Raw genomic sequence first — 23,085 nt, 5'->3', positions numbered from 1 at the left:
ACCCCAATGGTGGAACAAGCTCCCTCACGACGCCAGGACAGCGGAGTCACTCACCACCTTCCGGAGTCACTTGAAACCCCACCTCTTTAAGGAATACCTGGGATAGGATAAAGTAATCCTTCTACCTCCCTTACCCACCCCTAAAAAATAAAAAATAAACATATTGTAAAGTGGTTATCCCACTGGCTATAAGGTGAATGCACCAATTTGTAAGTCGCTCTGGATAAGAGCGTCTGCTAAATGACGTAAATGTGCATCTGTGTTGCTGAGAATGTGTATTCAACAGTTAACAAATAGAAATGTCAAATTTCATCCAGGACCTATATACTAGGCGGTGTCCGAGGAAGGCCCAAAACATTTTCAAAGACTCCAGCCACCATAGTCATAGACTGTTCTCTCTGCTACCGCACGGTAAGCGGTACCGGAGCGCCAAGTCTAGGTCCAAAAGGCTCCTTAACAGCTTCTACCCCCAAGCCATAAGACTCCTGAACAGCTAATCAAATGGCCACCTGGACTATCTACATTGATACCCCCCCCACATTGACTCTGTATTTTACTGTTACTTTTCATTTTATTTTTTACTTTAGTTTATTTAGTAAATATTTTCTTTACTCTTTCTTGAACTGCATTGTTGGTTAAGGACTTGTAAGTAAGCATTTCACGGTAACGTCTACACCTGTTGTATTCGGCGCGTGTGACAAATAAGATTGTATTTTATTTGAATTTCATGTTCTGTTCAGATAGAACAAAATGGACTAATGTCATCTGAAAAGCTGTCCATAGACTACTGTAGCCAATAACTTGTTACGCAAATGTTGATACGCGTCATGAATGATTGACAAGGAGCAAAGGTATGTCAGTCACATAGGTCTACGTCTCGTTCATGTCTATCAGTCATTTTCAACTAGGTTATTATTCTGGCATGGCATGATCTCAGGGTGGCAAACTGCACTCTTGAGACCATAACTTGACATAATCTGTTTATGAGTCCAATGTAACATTTTCCTAGTTTTATCATTGAGTGGTTAGTGTTTATCCACCCCAGTCCGCTACCTTGACATTGTTCTGTGATACTGAGACTTTGTTAACGTCATGTCATGAATTCGATGAATCGTCTGGAGTTCCGCTGAAGCCCCGGCGCTCATTGGCCAGTATTAGTTCCTTTTGATTACATCGGCTTCTGCTATTGGCTGAGCCGGACTCACCGTGCCCGTAGACCCGCCTCTTCCCAGCAAAGAAGGCAGATTCTGATTGATAATTTAAAGGCAGTTTGTCAGTCGGTCGTTTCACACTTCCAGCGCGAGTCTCTACTGTTTTTACATAAAGTGTTTCAGCCAGCCAGTCGGACCGCACGACTCGAGCGGACACAAAGCTTCCTGCCGTACCGGGTGAAGCCTTGGTGAGTTCCCCTATGCGCTGTCATCTGTCTCTCTCTCTCTCTGACACACACACATGTTACATGTGGAACCCACCGCGCGCGCTACTGCGCTAGCTGTTGTATGGCTCATAAAGCACGCTCTTCAATCGTCTTTGTCTGCAAGACAAATCTGCACTTATTTAGCAATGACTCTGGACATTTTCTGTCTTGAGGTGCGCGCTTTTGCCTATATCCTATTTACAAATACAGAAGAGTAGGTAGGCTTTCTATCTAGTGAAGAGGTGAACGGCGTTGGCAGATAGGCTTCTAGTCTATAACGGTACTACACTGGAGCGCTGCTGTCCTATGAAGCCTAGAGAGTAGATGGTCATTTTGCATTGTTTCGCTTTCATTCTGCGTTCTAGTAATATGCCATTTAGCAGACGCTTTTATCCAAAGCGACTTACAGTCATGCGTGCATACATTTTAGTGTATGGGTGGTCCCGGGGATCGAACCCACTACCTTGGCGTGACAAGCGCCGTGCTCTACCAGCTGAGCTACAGAGGACCACAGTAGTCTGCTGCAGACCGACAAACAGACTGTCTTCTTCTTGCCTCTTCACTGCGGAAGGGATCCAGACTGATCCAGTCGGAACCGGTTCATAAGGCACTAGTCTACAGTTGTTGTGCAACAGCGCAGTGCTCTTCTGCTAGCGCCCAGCTGCAGGCTGTTTATTCTGGTTCTAAAGGCGGCTATGATTGATTTACATAACACAGGTAACACTTCACTTAAAGGATATCGTCATAGACTTACCTCTATTACCTCTTATTCCAGAGCTTGCAGGTATAATCCCATATAATTAATTACTAGAAATAATTGTATAGGATCTCTGTGTAATGCATTATGATGAAGTTATAGGATGTATGACCCCCTCTAAAGTATTGCTTTATACAGGGGGAATAGGTGCCATTTATTTGGGACTCAGATGTTTCTGAACCTGTCAGGGTTACTGGAGGTCACAGCCAAGACCATGTGGGTGGGGATGTTGTTGTGAGATCACTGGTTCCAGGAAGGCTTTAGTACAGAAACACTTCAACTTCTGACAGCACGAATGCGTCCCAAACGGCACCTTGCCTCTTCCCTATTTAGTGCTGTACTTTAGCCTTATGGGCCCTGGTCAAAAGTAGTGCACTACATAGGGAATAGGGTGCTATTTGGGATGAAAACCATATCTCTTACAAATTGCCCAGCACTCTCCAAGTCCCTACAGAGACAGATTGGGGTACAGACGGGGGGATGAAGGTGTGGGAAGGCTAGAATAGACTAGGACTGAACTTCCCAGGGTTGGGCTGGAGGAACTGAATGAACCTTTTTAATGCAGTGCTGTTGATCTTGCGCCTTTACAGAGAGTCATGTAACATCTCATTTTGATGTTACACAATGATCACAGCACAGTAAACTCCACCCTGAGAGCTCTGTCATTATGGGGAAACGGTACACCCCAAACAGTGTTCAGTTTAAATGAAATATCAGATTCACACAGAAACAGACTGCTCATTTTTCCTTTATTCTCCCTGATAGTCATCAGTTGAAGTATCCTGGGGAATCTCAGAGCTTTGATGTCAATAGCATGTATGACCCCCTCAAAAGTAGGGCTTTGTACAGTCGTGGTCAAAAGTTTTGAGAATGACACAAGTATTGGTCTTCACAAAGTTCACTGCTTCAGTGTTATGAGATATTTTTGTCAGATGTTACTATGGTATACTGAAGTATAATTACAAGCATTCCGTAAGTTTCAAAGGCTTTCATTGACAATTACATTAAGTTTATGCAAAGAGTCAATATTTGCAGTGTTGACCCATCTTTTTCAAGACCTCTGCAATCCGCCCTGGCATGCTGTCAATTAACTTCTGGGCCACATACATTTACATTTACATTTAAGTCATTTAGCAGACGCTCTTATCCAGAGCGACTTACAGTTAGTGAGTGCATACATTATTTTGAATACTGGCCCACCGTGGGAATTAAACCCACAACCCTGGCGTTGCAAACGCCATGCTCTACCAACTGAGCTACATCCCTGCCGGCCATTCCCTCCCCTACCCTGGACGACGCAGGGCCAATTATGCGCCGCCCCATGGGTCTCCCGGTCGCGGCCGGCTAGGACAGAGCCTCCACATCCTGACTGATGGCAGCCCATTCTTGCATAATCAATGCTTGGAGTTTGTCAGAATTTGTGGGTTTTTGTTTGTCCACCCGCCTCTTGAGGATCGACCACAAGTTCTCAATGGGATTAAGGTCTGGGGAGTTTCCTGGCCATGGACCCAAAATGTTGATGTTTTGTTCCCCGAGCCACTTAGTTATCGCTTTTGCCTTATGGCAAGGTGCTCCATCATGCTGGAAAAGGCATTGGTCGTCACCAAACTGTTCTTGGATGGTTGGGAGAAGTTGCTCTCGGAGGATGTGTTGGTACCATTCTTTATTCATGGCTGTGTTCTTAGGCAAAATTGTGAGTGAGCCCACTCCCTTGACTGAGAAGCAACCCCACACATGAATGGTCTCAGGATGCTTTACTGTTGGCATGACACAGGACTGATGGTAGCGCTCAACTTGTCTTCTCCGGACAAGGTGTTTTCCGGATGCCCCAAACAATCAGAAAGGAGATTCATCAGAGAAAATGACTTTACCCCAGTCCTCAGCAGTCCAATCCCTGTACCTTTTGCAGAATATCAGTCTGTCCCTGATGTTTTTCCTGGAGAGAAGTGGCTTCTTTGCTGCCCTTCTTGACACCAGGCCATCCTCCAAAAGTCTTCGCCTCACTGTGCATGCAGATGCACTCACGCCTGCCTGCTGCCATTCCTGAGCAAGCTCTGCACTGGTGGTGCCCCGATCCCGCAGCTGAATCAACTTTAGGAGACGGTCCTGGCGCTTGCTGGACTTTCTTGGGCGCCCTGACGCCTTCTTCACAACAATTTAACCTCTCTCCTTGAAGTTCTTGATGATCTGAGAAATGGTTGATTTAGGTGCAATCTTACTAGCAGCAATATCCTTGCCCGTGAAGCCCTTTTTGTGCAAAGCAGTGATGACGGCACATGTTTCCTTGCAGGTAACCATGGTTAACAGAGGAAGAACAATTATTTCAAGCACCACCCTCCTTTTAAAGCTTCCAGTCTGTTATTCTAACTCAATCAGCATGACAGAGTGATCTCCAGCCTTGTCCTCGTCAACACTCTCACCTGTGTTAACGAGAGAATCACTGACATGATGGCAGCTGGTCCTTTTGTGGCAGGGCTGAAATGCAGTGGGAATGTTTTTGGGGGATTAAGTTCATTTTCATGGCAAAGAGGGACTTTGCAATTACATTTACATTTTTATTTTTACATTTTTAGTAATTTAGCAGACGCTCTTATCCAGAGCGACTTACAGTTAGGTGAGTGCATACATTTTTCATACTGTCCCACCGTGGGAATCGAACCCACAACCCTGGTGTTGCAAGCGCCATGCTCTACCAACTGAGCTACAGGAGGGCCAATTAATTGCAATTAATCTGATCACTCTTCATGACATTCTGGAGTATATGCAAATTATGGTGGAAAATAAGTATTTAGTCAATAACAAAAGTTTCTCAATACTTTGTTATATACCCTTTGTTGGCAATGACACAGGTCAAACGTTTTCTGTAAGTCTTCACAAGGTTTTCACACACTGTTGCTGGTATTTTGGCCCATTCCTCCATGCAGATCTCCTCTAGAGCAGTGATGTTTTGGGGCTGTCGCTGGGCAACACGGACTTTCAACTCCCTCCAAAGATTTTCTATGGGGTTGAGATCTGGAGACTGGCTAGGCCACTCCAGGACCTTGAAATGCTTCTTACGAAGCCACTCCTTTGTTGCCCGGGCGGTGTGTTTGGGATCATTGTCATGCTGAAAGACCCAGCCACGTTTCATCTTCAATGCCCTTGCTGATGGAAAGAGGTTTTCACTCAAAATCTCACGATACATGGCCCCATTAATTATTTCCTTTACACGGATCAGTCATCCTGGTCCCTTTGCAGAAAAACAGCCCCAAAGCATGATGTTTCCACCCCCATGCTTCACAGTAGGTATGGTGTTCTTTGGATGCAACTCAGCATTCTTTGTCCTCTAAACACGACGAGTTTAGTTTTTACCAAAAAGTTATATTTTGGTTTCATCTGACCATATGACATTCTCCCAATCCTCTTCTGGATGCACTCTAGCAAACTTCAGACGGGCCTGGACATGTACTGCCTTAAGCAGGTTGGACACGTCTGGCACTGCACGATTTGAGTCCCTGGCGGCGTAGTGTGTTACTGATGGTAGGCTTTGTTACTTTGGTCCCAGCTCTGCAGGTCATTCACTAGGTCCCACCGTGTGGTTCTGGGATTTTTGCTCACCGTTCTTGTGATCATTTTGACCCCACAGGGTGAGATCTTGCGTGGAGCCCCAGATCGAGGGAGATTATCAGTGGTCTTGTATGTCTTCCATTTCCTAATAATTGCTCCCACAGTTGATTTCTTCAAACCAAGCTGCTTACCTTTTGCAGATTCAGTCTTCCCAGCCTGGTGCAGGTCTACAATTTTGTTTCTGGTGTCCTTTGACAGCTCTTTGGTCTTGGCCATAGTGGAGTTTGGAGTGTGACTGTTTGAGGTTGTGGACAGGTGTCTTTTATACTGATAACAAGTTCAAACAGGTGCCATTAATACAGGTAACGAGTGGAGGACAGAGGAGCCTCTTAAAGAAGAAGTTACAGGTCTGTGAGAGCCAGAAATCTTGCTTGTTTGTAGGTGACCAAATACTTATTTTCCACCATAATTTGTAAATAAATTCATAAAAAATCCTACAATGTGATTTTCTGGAATTTTTTTCTGATTTTGTTTGTCATAGTTGACGTGTACCTATGATGAAAATTACAGGCCTCTCTCATCTTTTTCAGTGGGAGAACTTGCACAATTGGTGGCTGACTAAATACTTTTTCCCCCACTGTAGGTGCCATTTGAGACTCACAGGTTACTGTAGGTCACAGCCAAGACCATGTTGGTGGGGATGTTGTTGTGAGATCTATCTTTATCGCAGAGCTTTGATGTTACCTCTTCCTGTTTCTGGGGCTCTGCAGCTGCTGCATCCGGCATTAATCAAGTAGAAATGTATAGACTGGTTATGAAAACTTCTCTCTCTCTCTGTGTGTGTTGTCAAACCTGTCTGTTCCGTATTACTAGCTGCAGTGTTCCATGGTAATAACACCTCACCATTGTAGCAGTGATAACACAACACCAGAGATACAGTGTTACAGTGTCCTCTCCCAGGACCGCTCCTATAGATACAGTGTCCTCTTCCAGGGCCGTTCCTATAGATACAGTGGTCTCTCCCAGGGCCGTTCCTATAGATACAGTGGTCTCTCCCAGGACCGTTCCTATAGATACAGTGTCCTCTCCCAGGACCGTTCCTATAGATACAGTGGTCTCTCCCAGGACCGTTCCTATAGATACAGTGTCCTCTCCCAGGACCGTTCCTATAGATACAGTGTTACAGTGTCCTCTCCCAGGACCGTTCCTATAGATACAGTGGTCTCTCCCAGGACCGTTCCTATAGATACAGTGGTCTCTCCCAGGACCGTTCCTATAGATACAGTGGTCTCTCCCAGGACCGTTCCTATAGATACAGTGGTCTCTCCCAGGACCGTTCCTATAGATACAGTGGTCTCTCCCAGGACCGTTCCTATAGATACAGTGGTCTCTCCCAGGACCGTTCCTATAGATACAGTGGTCTCTCCCAGGACCGTTCCTATAGATACAGTGTCCTCTCCCAGGACCGTTCCTATAGATACAGTGGTCTCTCCCAGGGCCGTTCCTATAGATACAGTGTCCTCTCCCAGGACCGTTCCTATAGATACAGTGTTACAGTGTCCTCTCCCAGGACCGTTCCTATAGATACAGTGGTCTCTCCCAGGACCGTTCCTATAGATACAGTGGTCTCTCCCAGGACCATTCCGATAGCTACAGGTTGTTGTCGTTCAATCAATCACATTTATTTTATAAAGCCCTTTTTTTACATCCGGAGTTATCACAAGGTGCTTAACAGATGGTTGTTGTGTTAATCACTGCCACAGTGGATTGGCTGGAATGGTGTGGTTCTGTCGTTTAGCTAGTTGAGGGAACTGGAGAGGACTAACCTTAAGAGCAGGTTTATTGTTTTATTTATTTTATTTAACCTTTATTTAACCATGTAAGCCAGTTGAGAACAAGTTCTCATTTACAACTGCGACCTGGCCAAGATAAAGCAAAGCAGTGCGGTAAAAACAACAACAACACAAGAGTTACATATGGAATAAACAAAACGTACAGTCAATAACACAATAGAAAATCTATATACAGTGTGTGCAAATGTAGTAAGTTATGGAGGTAAGGCAATAAATAGGCCATAGTGCAAAATAATTACAATTTAGTATTATCACTGGAGTGATAGAATGTGCAGAAGATGATGTGCAAATAGAGATACTGGGGTGCAAATGAGCAAAATAAATAACAATATGGGGATGAGGTAGTTGGGTGGGCTAATTACAGATGGGCTGTGTACAGGTGCAGTGATCGGTAAGCTGCTCTGACAACTGATGCTTAAAGTTAGTGAGGGAGATAAGTCTCCAGCTTCAGAGATTTTTGCAGTTCGTTCCAGTCATTAGCAGCAGAGAACTGGAAGGAATGGCGGCCAAAGGAGGTGTTGGCTTTGGGGATGACCTGCTGGAGAGCATACTAGGGGTGGGTGTTGCTATGGTGACCAACACCGCTGGTGTTTTGCAAGGCAAAGCCTCAACCCAGAAACATGTTTTGTGTGTGTGTGTGGCCTCATTTGCGTCCTGCTGCTTTCCAACTCTTACACAAGCTCAGTCTGAGTTACAGCAGTAGACTTGATTGTGTGTTTTGGATCATTGTCTTGCTGCATGACCCAGCTGCGCTTCAGCTTCAGCTCACAGACGGATGGCCTGACATTCTCCTGTAGAATTCTCTGATACAGAGCAGAATTCATGGTTCCTTCTATTAAGGCAAGTCTGAGCAGCCCAGCAAGACCCCCCAGGGCCAGGACTGAGCAGCCCACCAGCTAGAGATTGCCTAAATAGGTAACTCCCATTTACTTTACATTATTTAGCAGACGCTCTTATCCAGAGCGACTTACAGTTAGTGAATACATACTGGCCCCCCGTGGGAATCGAACCCACAACCCTGGCGTTGCAAACACCATGCTCTATCAACTGAGCTACATCCCTGCCGGCCATTCCCTCCCCTACCCTGGACGACGCTGGGCCAATTGTGTGCCGCCCATGAGTCTCCCGGTCGCGGCCGGCTGCGACAGAGCCTGGATTCGAACCAGGATCTCTAGTGGCACAGTTAGCACTGCGATGCAGTGCCTTAGACCACTGCGCCACTCAGGAGTACACTCCCCTCACGTGGGCATGTTTTCAACATACTCCTTTTGTCGTACAGTATTCCATATAAGGCATCCAGACCTTATGAAGGTTGCACAGTATACCCTTAATCAAATCTAGTGATACATAATTTGACATTTCTACAATCCATTGTGACATTGTGGGAGGATAACCAACCTTCCAATTAATGGCAATGCTTTTCTTAGCTGCTATAAATCTACAAGAGTTCATGTGTATGACAAGGTGGGAGCTACTGTCTCTGTTATATTATGACAGACCAGGACATAATCTGGAGCTAGATCTACTGTCTCTATTATATTATGACAGACCAGGACATAATCTGGAGCTAGATCTACTGTCTATATGATATTATGACAGACCAGGACATAATCTGGAGCTAGATCTACTGTCTATATGATATTATGACAGACCAGGACATAATCTGGAGCTAGATCTACTGTCTATATGATATTATGACAGACCAGGACATAATCTGGAGCTAGATCTACTGTCTATATGATATTATGACAGACCAGGACATAATCTGGAACTAGATCTACTGTCTCTCTAATATTATGACAGACCAGGACATAATCTGGAGCTAGATCTACTGTCTCTATTATATTATGACAGACCAGGACATAATCTGGAGCTAGATCTACTGTCTATATGATATTATGACAGACCAGGACATAATCTGGAGCTAGATCTACTGTATCTATTATATTATGACAGACCAGGACATAATCTGGAGCTAGATCTACTGTCTATATGATATTATGACAGACCAGGACATAATCTGGAGCTAGATCTACTGTCTCTATTATATTATGACAGACCAGGACATAATCTGGAGCTAGATCTACTGTCTATATGATATTATGACAGACCAGGACATAATCTGGAGCTAGATCTACTGTATCTATTATATTATGACAGACCAGGACATAATCTGGAGCTAGATCTACTGTCTCTATTATATTATGACAGACCAGGACATAATCTGGAGCTAGATCTACTGTCTATATGATATTATGACAGACCAGGACATAATCTGGAGCTAGGTCTACTGTCTCTATTATATTATGACAGACCAGGACATAATCTGGAGCTAGATCTACTGTCTATATGATATTATGACAGACCAGGACATAATCTGGAGCTAGATCTACTGTCTCTATTATATTATGACAGACCAGGACATAATCTGGAGCTAGATCTACTGTCTCTATTATATTATGACAGACCAGGACATAATCTGGAGCTAGATCTACTGTCTCTATTATATTATGACAGACCAGGAAATAATCTGGAGCTAGATCTACTGTATCTATTATATTATGACAGACCAGGACATAATCTGGAGCTAGATCTACTGTCTCTATTATATTATGACAGACCAGGACATAATCTGGAGCTAGATCTACTGTCTCTATTATATTATGACAGACCAGGACATAATCTGGAGCTAGATCTACTGTCTCTATTATATTATGACAGACCAGGACATAATCTGGAGCTAGATCTACTGTCTATATGATATTATGACAGACCAGGACATAATCTGGAGCTAGGTCTACTGTCTATATGATATTATGACAGACCAGGACATAATCTGGAGCTAGATCTACTGTCTCTATTATATTATGACAGACCAGGACATAATCTGGAGCTAGATCTACTGTCTCTATTATATTATGACAGACCAGGACATAATCTGGAGCTAGATCTACTGTCTCTATTATATTATGACAGACCAGGACATAATCTGGAGCTAGATCTACTGTCTCTATTATATTATGACAGACCAGGACATAATCTGGAGCTAGATCTACTGTATCTATTATATTATGACAGACCAGGACATAATCTGGAGCTAGATCTACTGTCTATATGATATTATGACAGACCAGGACATAATCTGGAGCTAGATCTACTGTATCTATTATATTATGACAGACCAGGACATAATCTGGAGCTAGATCTACTGTCTATATGATATTATGACAGACCAGGACATAATCTGGAGCTAGATCTACTGTCTCTATTATATTATGACAGACCAGGACATAATCTGGAGCTAGATCTACTGTCTATATGATATTATGACAGACCAGGACATAATCTGGAGCTAGATCTACTGTCTATATGATATTATGACAGACCAGGACATAATCTGGAGCTAGATCTACTGTATCTATTATATTATGACAGACCAGGACATAATCTGGAGCTAGATCTACTGTCTATATGATATTATGACAGACCAGGACATAATCTGGAGCTAGATCTACTGTATCTATTATATTATGACAGACCAGGACATAATCTGGAGCTAGATCTACTGTCTATATGATATTATGACAGACCAGGACATAATCTGGAGCTAGATCTACTGTCTCTATTATATTATGACAGACCAGGACATAATCTGGAGCTAGATCTACTGTATCTATTATATTATGACAGACCAGGACATAATCTGGAGCTAGATCTACTGTCTATATGATATTATGACAGACCAGGACATAATCTGGAGCTAGATCTACTGTCTCTATTATATTATGACAGACCAGGACATAATCTGGAGCTAGATCTACTGTATCTATTATATTATGACAGACCAGGACATAATCTGGAGCTAGATCTACTGTCTATATGATATTATGACAGACCAGGACATAATCTGGAGCTAGATCTACTGTCTATATGATATTATGACAGACCAGGACATAATCTGGAGCTAGATCTACTGTCTCTATTATATTATGACAGACCAGGACATAATCTGGAGCTAGATCTACTGTATCTATTATATTATGACAGACCAGGACATAATCTGGAGCTAGATCTACTGTCTATATGATATTATGACAGACCAGGACATAATCTGGAGCTAGATCTACTGTCTATATGATATTATGACAGACCAGGACATAATCTGGAGCTAGATCTACTGTATCTATTATATTATGACAGACCAGGACATAATCTGGAGCTAGATCTACTGTCTCTATTATATTATGACAGACCAGGACATAATCTGGAGCTAGATCTACTGTCTCTATTATATTATGACAGACCAGGACATAATCTGGAGCTAGATCTACTGTCTATATGATATTATGACAGACCAGGACATAATCTGGAGCTAGATCTACTGTCTATATGATATTATGACAGACCAGGACATAATCTGGAGCTAGATCTACTGTATCTATTATATTATGACAGACCAGGACATAATCTGGAGCTAGATCTACTGTCTATATGATATTATGACAGACCAGGACATAATCTGGAGCTAGATCTACTGTCTATATGATATTATGACAGACCAGGACATAATCTGGAGCTAGATCTACTGTCTCTATTATATTATGACAGACCAGGACATAATCTGGAGCTAGATCTACTGTCTATATGATATTATGACAGACCAGGACATAATCTGGAGCTAGATCTACTGTCTCTATTATATTATGACAGACCAGGACATAATCTGGAGCTAGATCTACTGTCTATATGATATTATGACAGACCAGGACATAATTTGGAGCTAGATCTACTGTCTATATGATATTATGACAGACCAGGACATAATCTGGAGCTAGATCTACTGTATCTATTATATTATGACAGACCAGGACATAATCTGGAGCTAGATCTACTGTCTATATGATATTATGACAGACCAGGACATAATCTGGAGCTAGATCTACTGTCTATATGATATTATGACAGACCAGGACATAATCTGGAGCTAGATCTACTGTCTCTATTATATTATGACAGACCAGGACATAATCTGGAGCTAGATCTACTGTCTATATGATATTATGACAGACCAGGACATAATCTGGAGCTAGATCTACTGTCTCTATTATATTATGACAGACCAGGACATAATCTGGAGCTAGATCTACTGTATCTATTATATTATGACAGACCAGGACATACTCTGGAGCTAGATCTACTGTCTATATTATATTATGACAGACCAGGACATAATCTGGAGCTAGATCTACTGTATCTATTATATTATGACAGACCAGGACATACTCTGGAGCTAGATCTACTGTCTATATGATATTATGACAGACCAGGACATAATCTGGAGCTAGATCTACTGTCTATATGATATTATGACAGACCAGGACATAATCTGGAGCTAGGTCTACTGTCTATATGATATTATGACAGACCAGGACATAATCTGGAGCTAGATCTACTGTCTCTATTATATTATGACAGACCAGGACATAATCTGGAGCTAGATCTACTGTCTCTATTATATTATGACAGACCAGGACATAATCTGGAGCTAGATCTACTGTCTCTATTATATTATGACAGACCAAGACATAATCTGGAGCTAGATCTACTGTCTCTATTATATTATGACAGACCAGGACATAATCTGGAGCTAGATCTACTGTATCTATTATATTATGACAGACCAGGACATAATCTGGAGCTAGATCTACTGTCTATATGATATTATGACAGACCAGGACATAATCTGGAGCTAGATCTACTGTATCTATTATATTATGACAGACCAGGACATAATCTGGAGCTAGATCTACTGTCTATATGATATTATGACAGACCAGGACATAATCTGGAGCTAGATCTACTGTCTCTATTATATTATGACAGACCAGGACATAATCTGGAGCTAGATCTACTGTCTATATGATATTATGACAGACCAGGACATAATCTGGAGCTAGATCTACTGTATCTATTATATTATGACAGACCAGGACATAATCTGGAGCTAGATCTACTGTCTATATGATATTATGACAGACCAGGACATAATCTGGAGCTAGATCTACTGTCTCTATTATATTATGACAGACCAGGACATAATCTGGAGCTAGATCTACTGTCTCTATTATATTATGACAGACCAGGACATAATCTGGAGCTAGATCTACTGTCTCTATTATATTATGACAGACCAGGACATAATCTGGAGCTAGATCTACTGTCTCTATTATATTATGACAGACCAGGACATAATCTGGAGCTAGATCTACTGTATCTATTATATTATGACAGACCAGGACATAATCTGGAGCTAGATCTACTGTCTATATGATATTATGACAGACCAGGACATAATCTGGAGCTAGATCTACTGTATCTATTATATTATGACAGACCAGGACATAATCTGGAGCTAGATCTACTGTCTATATGATATTATGACAGACCAGGACATAATCTGGAGCTAGATCTACTGTCTCTATTATATTATGACAGACCAGGACATAATCTGGAGCTAGATCTACTGTATCTAGTATATTATGACAGACCAGGACATAATCTGGAGCTAGATCTACTGTCTATATGATATTATGACAGACCAGGACATAATCTGGAGCTAGATCTACTGTCTATATGATATTATGACAGACCAGGACATAATCTGGAGCTAGATCTACTGTCTCTATTATATTATGACAGACCAGGACATAATCTGGAGCTAGATCTACTGTATCTATTATATTATGACAGACCAGGACATAATCTGGAGCTAGATCTACTGTCTATATGATATTATGACAGACCAGGACATAATCTGGAGCTAGATCTACTGTCTATATGATATTATGACAGACCAGGACATAATCTGGAGCTAGATCTACTGTATCTATTATATTATGACAGACCAGGACATAATCTGGAGCTAGATCTACTGTCTCTATTATATTATGACAGACCAGGACATAATCTGGAGCTAGATCTACTGTCTCTATTATATTATGACAGACCAGGACATAATCTGGAGCTAGATCTACTGTCTATATGATATTATGACAGACCAGGACATAATCTGGAGCTAGATCTACTGTCTATATGATATTATGACAGACCAGGACATAATCTGGAGCTAGATCTACTGTATCTATTATATTATGACAGACCAGGACATAATCTGGAGCTAGATCTACTGTCTATATGATATTATGACAGACCAGGACATAATCTGGAGCTAGATCTACTGTCTATATGATATTATGACAGACCAGGACATAATCTGGAGCTAGATCTACTGTCTCTATTATATTATGACAGACCAGGACATAATCTGGAGCTAGATCTACTGTCTATATGATATTATGACAGACCAGGACATAATCTGGAGCTAGATCTACTGTCTCTATTATATTATGACAGACCAGGACATAATCTGGAGCTAGATCTACTGTCTATATGATATTATGACAGACCAGGACATAATCTGGAGCTAGATCTACTGTCTATATGATATTATGACAGACCAGGACATAATCTGGAGCTAGATCTACTGTATCTATTATATTATGACAGACCAGGACATAATCTGGAGCTAGATCTACTGTCTATATGATATTATGACAGACCAGGACATAATCTGGAGCTAGATCTACTGTCTATATGATATTATGACAGACCAGGACATAATCTGGAGCTAGATCTACTGTCTCTATTATATTATGACAGACCAGGACATAATCTGGAGCTAGATCTACTGTCTATATGATATTATGACAGACCAGGACATAATCTGGAGCTAGATCTACTGTCTCTATTATATTATGACAGACCAGGACATAATCTGGAGCTAGATCTACTGTATCTATTATATTATGACAGACCAGGACATACTCTGGAGCTAGATCTACTGTCTCTATTATATTATGACAGACCAGGACATAATCTGGAGCTAGATCTACTGTCTCTATTATATTATGACAGACCAGGACATAATCTGGAGCTAGATCTACTGTATCTATTATATTATGACAGACCAGGACATAATCTGGAGCTAGATCTACTGTCTATATGATATTATGACAGACCAGGACATAATCTGGAGCTAGATCTACTGTATCTATTATATTATGACAGACCAGGACATAATCTGGAGCTAGATCTACTGTCTATATGATATTATGACAGACCAGGACATAATCTGGAGCTAGATCTACTGTCTCTATTATATTATGACAGACCAGGACATAATCTGGAGCTAGATCTACTGTATCTATTATATTATGACAGACCAGGACATAATCTGGAGCTAGATCTACTGTCTATATGATATTATGACAGACCAGGACATAATCTGGAGCTAGATCTACTGTCTATATGATATTATGACAGACCAGGACATAATCTGGAGCTAGATCTACTGTCTCTATTATATTATGACAGACCAGGACATAATCTGGAGCTAGATCTACTGTATCTATTATATTATGACAGACCAGGACATAATCTGGAGCTAGATCTACTGTCTATATGATATTATGACAGACCAGGACATAATCTGGAGCTAGATCTACTGTCTATATGATATTATGACAGACCAGGACATAATCTGGAGCTAGATCTACTGTATCTATTATATTATGACAGACCAGGACATAATCTGGAGCTAGATCTACTGTCTCTATTATATTATGACAGACCAGGACATAATCTGGAGCTAGATCTACTGTCTCTATTATATTATGACAGACCAGGACATAATCTGGAGCTAGATCTACTGTCTATATGATATTATGACAGACCAGGACATAATCTGGAGCTAGATCTACTGTCTATATGATATTATGACAGACCAGGACATAATCTGGAGCTAGATCTACTGTATCTATTATATTATGACAGACCAGGACATAATCTGGAGCTAGATCTACTGTCTATATGATATTATGACAGACCAGGACATAATCTGGAGCTAGATCTACTGTCTATATGATATTATGACAGACCAGGACATAATCTGGAGCTAGATCTACTGTCTCTATTATATTATGACAGACCAGGACATAATCTGGAGCTAGATCTACTGTCTATATGATATTATGACAGACCAGGACATAATCTGGAGCTAGATCTACTGTCTCTATTATATTATGACAGACCAGGACATAATCTGGAGCTAGATCTACTGTCTATATGATATTATGACAGACCAGGACATAATCTGGAGCTAGATCTACTGTCTATATGATATTATGACAGACCAGGACATAATCTGGAGCTAGATCTACTGTATCTATTATATTATGACAGACCAGGACATAATCTGGAGCTAGATCTACTGTCTATATGATATTATGACAGACCAGGACATAATCTGGAGCTAGATCTACTGTCTATATGATATTATGACAGACCAGGACATAATCTGGAGCTAGATCTACTGTCTCTATTATATTATGACAGACCAGGACATAATCTGGAGCTAGATCTACTGTCTATATGATATTATGACAGACCAGGACATAATCTGGAGCTAGATCTACTGTCTCTATTATATTATGACAGACCAGGACATAATCTGGAGCTAGATCTACTGTATCTATTATATTATGACAGACCAGGACATACTCTGGAGCTAGATCTACTGTCTCTATTATATTATGACAGACCAGGACATAATCTGGAGCTAGATCTACTGTATCTATTATATTATGACAGACCAGGACATACTCTGGAGCTAGATCTACTGTCTATATGATATTATGACAGACCAGGACATAATCTGGAGCTAGATCTACTGTCTCTATTATATTATGACAGACCAGGACATAATCTGGAGCTAGATCTACTGTCTATATGATATTATGACAGACCAGGACATAATCTGGAGCTAGATCTACTGTATCTATTATATTATGACAGACCAGGACATACTCTGGAGCTAGATCTACTGTCTATATGATATTATGACAGACCAGGACATAATCTGGAGCTAGATCTACTGTATCTATTATATTATGACAGACCAGGACATACTCTGGAGCTAGATCTACTGTCTATATGATATTATGACAGACCAGGACATAATCTGGAGCTAGATCTACTGTCTATATGATATTATGACAGACCAGGACATAATCTGGAGCTAGATCTACTGTCTCTATTATATTATGACAGACCAGGACATAATCTGGAGCTAGATCTACTGTCTCTATTATATTATGACAGACCAGGACATAATCTGGAGCTAGATCTACTGTCTCTATTATATTATGACAGACCAGGACATAATCTGGAGCTAGATCTACTGTCTCTATTATATTATGACAGACCAGGACATAATCTGGAGCTAGATCTACTGTCTCTGTTATATTATGACAGACCAGGACATAATCTGGAGCTAGATCTACTGTCTCTATTATATTATGACAGACCAGGACATAATCTGGAGCTAGATCTACTGTCTATATGATATTATGACAGACCAGGACATAATCTGGAGCTAGATCTACTGTCTATATGATATTATGACAGACCAGGACATAATCTGGAGCTAGATCTACTGTCTCTATTATATTATGACAGACCAGGACATAATCTGGAGCTAGATCTACTGTCTCTATTATATTATGACAGACCAGGACATAATCTGGAGCTAGATCTACTGTCTCTATTATATTATGACAGACCAGGACATAATCTGGAGCTAGATCTACTGTCTCTATTATATTATGACAGACCAGGACATAATCTGGAGCTAGATCTACTGTCTCTATTATATTATGACAGACCAGGACATAATCTGGAGCTAGATCTACTGTCTCTATTATATTATGACAGACCAGGACATAATCTGGAGCTAGATCTACTGTCTCTATTATATTATGACAGACCAGGACATAATCTGGAGCTAGATCTACTGTCTCTATTATATTATGACAGACCAGGACATAATCTGGAGCTAGATCTACTGTCTATATGATATTATGACAGACCAGGACATAATCTGGAGCTAGATCTACTGTCTATATGATATTATGACAGACCAGGACATAATCTGGAGCTAGATCTACTGTCTATATGATATTATGACAGACCAGGACATAATCTGGAGCTAGATCTACTGTCTCTATTATATTATGACAGACCAGGACATAATCTGGAGCTAGATCTACTGTCTATATGATATTATGACAGACCAGGACATAATCTGGAGCTAGATCTACTGTCTCTATTATATTATGACAGACCAGGACATAATCTGGAGCTAGATCTACTGTCTCTATTATATTATGACAGACCAGGACATAATCTGGAGCTAGATCTACTGTCTCTATTATATTATGACAGACCAGGACATAATCTGGAGCTAGATCTACTGTCTCTATTATATTATGACAGACCAGGACATAATCTGGAGCTAGATCTACTGTCTATATGATATTATGACAGACCAGGACATAATCTGGAGCTAGATCTACTGTCTATATGATATTATGACAGACCAGGACATAATCTGGAGCTAGATCTACTGTCTATATGATATTATGACAGACCAGGACATAATCTGGAGCTAGATCTACTGTCTCTATTATATTATGACAGACCAGGACATAATCTGGAGCTAGATCTACTGTCTCTCTAATATTATGACAGACCAGGACATAATCTGGAGCTAGATCTACTGTCTCTATTATATTATGACAGACCAGGACATAATCTGGAGCTAGATCTACTGTCTCTATGATATTATGACAGACCAGGACATAATCTGGAGCTAGATCTACTGTCTCTATGATATTATGACAGACCAGGACATAATCTGGAGCTAGATCTACTGTCTCTATGATATTATGACAGACCAGGACATAATCTGGAGCTAGATCTACTGTATCTATTATATTATGACAGACCAGGACATAATCTGGAGCTAGATCTACTGTCTATATGATATTATGACAGACCAGGACATAATCTGGAGCTAGATCTACTGTCTATATGATATTATGACAGACCAGGACATAATCTGGAGCTAGGTCTACTGTCTCTATTATATTATGACAGACCAGGACATAATCTGGAGCTAGATCTACTGTCTATATGATATTATGACAGACCAGGACATAATCTGGAGCTAGGTCTACTGTCTCTATTATATTATGACAGACCAGGACATAATCTGGAGCTAGGTCTACTGTCTCTATTATATTATGACAGACCAGGACATAATCTGGAGCTAGGTCTACTGTCTCTATTATATTATGACAGACCAGGACATAATCTGGAGCTAGATCTACTGTCTATATGATATTATGACAGACCAGGACATAATCTGGAGCTAGGTCTACTGTCTCTATTATATTATGACAGACCAGGACATAATCTGGAGCTAGGTCTACTGTCTCTATTATATTATGACAGACCAGGACATAATCTGGAGCTAGATCTACTGTATCTATTCCATTTGTCTGTAGACAGTGTGTGGTAGTATTTAGTTCCCAGAGGGGTTTCTCTCTGTCCTGGTTTCATTTTACATTTACATTTTAGTCATTTAGCAGACGCTCTTATCCAGAGCGACTTACAGTTAGTGAATACATTTTTTTTTTTTTTATTTGTTTATTATTATTTTTTTATTTTTTTATTTTTTTTTATACTGGCCCCCCATGGGAAACGAACCCACAACCCTGGCGTTGCAAACGCCATGCTCTATCAACTGAGCTACATCCCCTGCCGGCCATTCCCTCCCCTACCCTGGACGACGCTGGGCCAATTGTGCGCCCATGAGTCTCCCGGTCGCGGCCGGCTGCGACAGAGCCTGGATTCGAACCAGGATCTCTAGTAGCACAGTTAGCACTGCGATGCAGTGCCTTAGACCACTGCGCCACTCAGGAGACTCAGGTTTCATGTAGAACAGTGAGACAGACAGATGTGGGTTAGTGTATATATACACACACACACACTCTCATAGGATCATGCTGTAGGGAGAGTGACTAGACTGATATGACTGGTAGTGTGTGTGTGTGTGTTGTCTCATTGCTGGCAGATGTAAGTCATATGAATGATGAATGTCTGGCAGCGGTCCATACATTATAACCCATATCTGTCTGTTATCGCATCGCCAGAAGACTATGGTCAATCTACACTCGTACAGTCATTCCTAGCATTTTAATTTATTGTCATACACCTGATAGGTGCAGTGAAATGTGTTGTTTTACAGGGTCAGGCATAGTAGTACGGCACTCCTGGAGCGAAGTGCCTTGCTCAAGGGCACGTCGACATAATTTTTCCACCTTGTCGGCTTGGGTATTCGAACCAGGGATCTTTCAGTTACTGGCCCAACGCTCTAACCGCCAGGCTACCTGCCACCCTAGAAGATCATAGCTCTACTTACTGGATAAGAGCGTCTGCTAAATGACGTAAATGTGATAGAGCATCAAGAGCCTGGCATGTTATAACACATCCCCCAGGTTACATCATGTTATAACACAACACCCAGGTTACATCATGTTATAACACATCACCCAGGTTACATCATGTTATAATACATCACCCAGGTTACATCATGTTATAACACATCACCCAGGTTACATCATGTTATAACACATCACCCAGGTTACATCATGTTATAGCACAACACCCAGGTTACGTCGATAGATAGATTGAGGACACTGGTGTACCAGGCACATTCATTCATTAATTTCTTTCTGCTTTTGTGTGTCAGTCATTCTCCATTCTCACTAAACACTGGATTCTCTGACTGAGTGAGAACCGTGCCAAGGTGTGTGTGTGTGTGTGTCAGCCCTCTGCTCAATGACAGAATGGAGTGGAGACCCCTGATGAATAATGATCCGTTCAGTTATATAACGGCGAGAGGAAAGACCTGGAGACTGGCTTCTCTGTCAGCATGGAGTGGTGTTAGAGGAAAGACCTGGAGACTGGCTTCTCTGTCAGCATGGAGTGGTGTTAAGAGGAAAGACCTGGAGACTGGCTTCTCTGTCAGCATGGAGTGGTGTTAGAGGAAAGACCTGGAGACTGGCTTCTCTGTCAGCATGGAGTGGTGTTAAGAGGAAAGACCTGGAGACTGGCTTCTCTGTCAGCATGGAGTGGTGTTAGAGGAAAGACCTGGAGACTGGCTTCTCTGTCAGCATGGAGTGGTGTTAAGAGGAAAGACCTGGAGACTGGCTTCTCTGTCAGCATGGAGTGGTGTTAGAGGAAAGACCTGGAGACTGGCTTCTCTGTCAGCATGGAGTGGTGTTAGAGGAAAGACCTGGAGACTGGCTTCTCTGTCAGCATGGAGTGGTGTTAGAGGAAAGACCTGGAGACTGGCTTCTCTGTCAGCATGGAGTGGTGTTAGAGGAAAGACCTGGAGACTGGCTTCTCTGTCAGCATGGAGTGGTGTTAAGAGGAAAGACCTGGAGACTGGCTTCTCTGTCAGCATGGAGTGGTGTTAAGAGGAAAGACCTGGAGACTGGCTTCTCTGTCAGCATGGAGTGGTGTTAGAGGAAAGACCTGGAGACTGGCTTCTCTGTCAGCATGGAGTGGTGTTAGAGGAAAGACCTGGAGACTGGCTTCTCTGTCAGCATGGAGTGGTGTTGGAGGAAAGACCTGGAGACTGGCTTCTCTGTCAGCATGGAGTGGTGTTAAGAGGAAAGACCTGGAGACTGGCTTCTCTGTCAGCATGGAGTGGTGTTAAGAGGAAAGACCTGGAGACTGGCTTCTCTGTCAGCATGGAGTGGTGTTAGAGGAAAGACCTGGAGACTGTCTTATGACTGGGACTTTGTGACTAGGACTATATTTGTATTTGTATTTAATATGGATCCCCTTTAGTTCCTGCCAAGGCAGCAGCTACTCTTCCTGGGGTCCGACAAAATTACGATGCTTGTCTTTAATAATTTGGTCAGATATACTTGGATGTGTAGTGTCAGCGTTTGTTGCTGGCATGACATGCCTAAATGTGCTTATCTTGCCAATGAACAAATCAATATCAGTGGGTTTTGTGATGAACGACCCATCTGATTCAATGAATGATGGAGCAGAGTTGACCTTTTTGCCCAAAATGTAATTTAGGTGCTCCAAAGCTTTTTACTATGACTGGGACTGAATGACTGGGACTATATGACTAGGACTATATGACTAGGACTATATGACTAGGACTATATGACTGGGACTATATGACTGGGACTATATGACTAGGACTATATGACTAGGACTATATGACTGGGACTATATGACTGGGACTATATGACTAGGACTATATGACTAGGACTATATGACTGGGACTATATGACTAGGACTATATGACTGGGACTATATGACTAGGACTATATGACTAGGACTATATGACTGGGACTATATGACTGGGACTATATGACTAGGACTATATGACTAGGACTATATGACTAGGACTATATGACTGGGACTATATGACTAGGACTATATGACTGGGACTATATGACTAGGACTATATGACTGGGACTATATGACTAGGACTATATGACTGGGACTATATGACTATATAACTG

General features: G+C 41.5%; 1 protein-coding gene across 1 annotated transcript in view; it reads left to right on the top strand.

Moving 5' to 3' along the window:
• Positions 1-1,226: 1,226 nt before the first annotated feature.
• abat (4-aminobutyrate aminotransferase) overlaps positions 1,227-23,085 on the top strand; it is a 90,545-nt gene continuing 68,686 nt past the window's right edge. Inside the window, exon 1 of the mRNA XM_045214328.1 lies at positions 1,227-1,399. The gene's annotated coding sequence lies outside the window, so the exon portion shown is untranslated. The remainder of the gene's footprint in view (positions 1,400-23,085) is intronic.

This window comes from Coregonus clupeaformis, unplaced genomic scaffold (genome assembly GCF_020615455.1).
Source record: "Coregonus clupeaformis isolate EN_2021a unplaced genomic scaffold, ASM2061545v1 scaf0235, whole genome shotgun sequence".
Taxonomy (NCBI): domain Eukaryota; kingdom Metazoa; phylum Chordata; class Actinopteri; order Salmoniformes; family Salmonidae; genus Coregonus; species Coregonus clupeaformis.
Note: the sequence above shows the minus strand (reverse complement) of the source record. Positions and strands in the feature narration are given on the sequence as shown.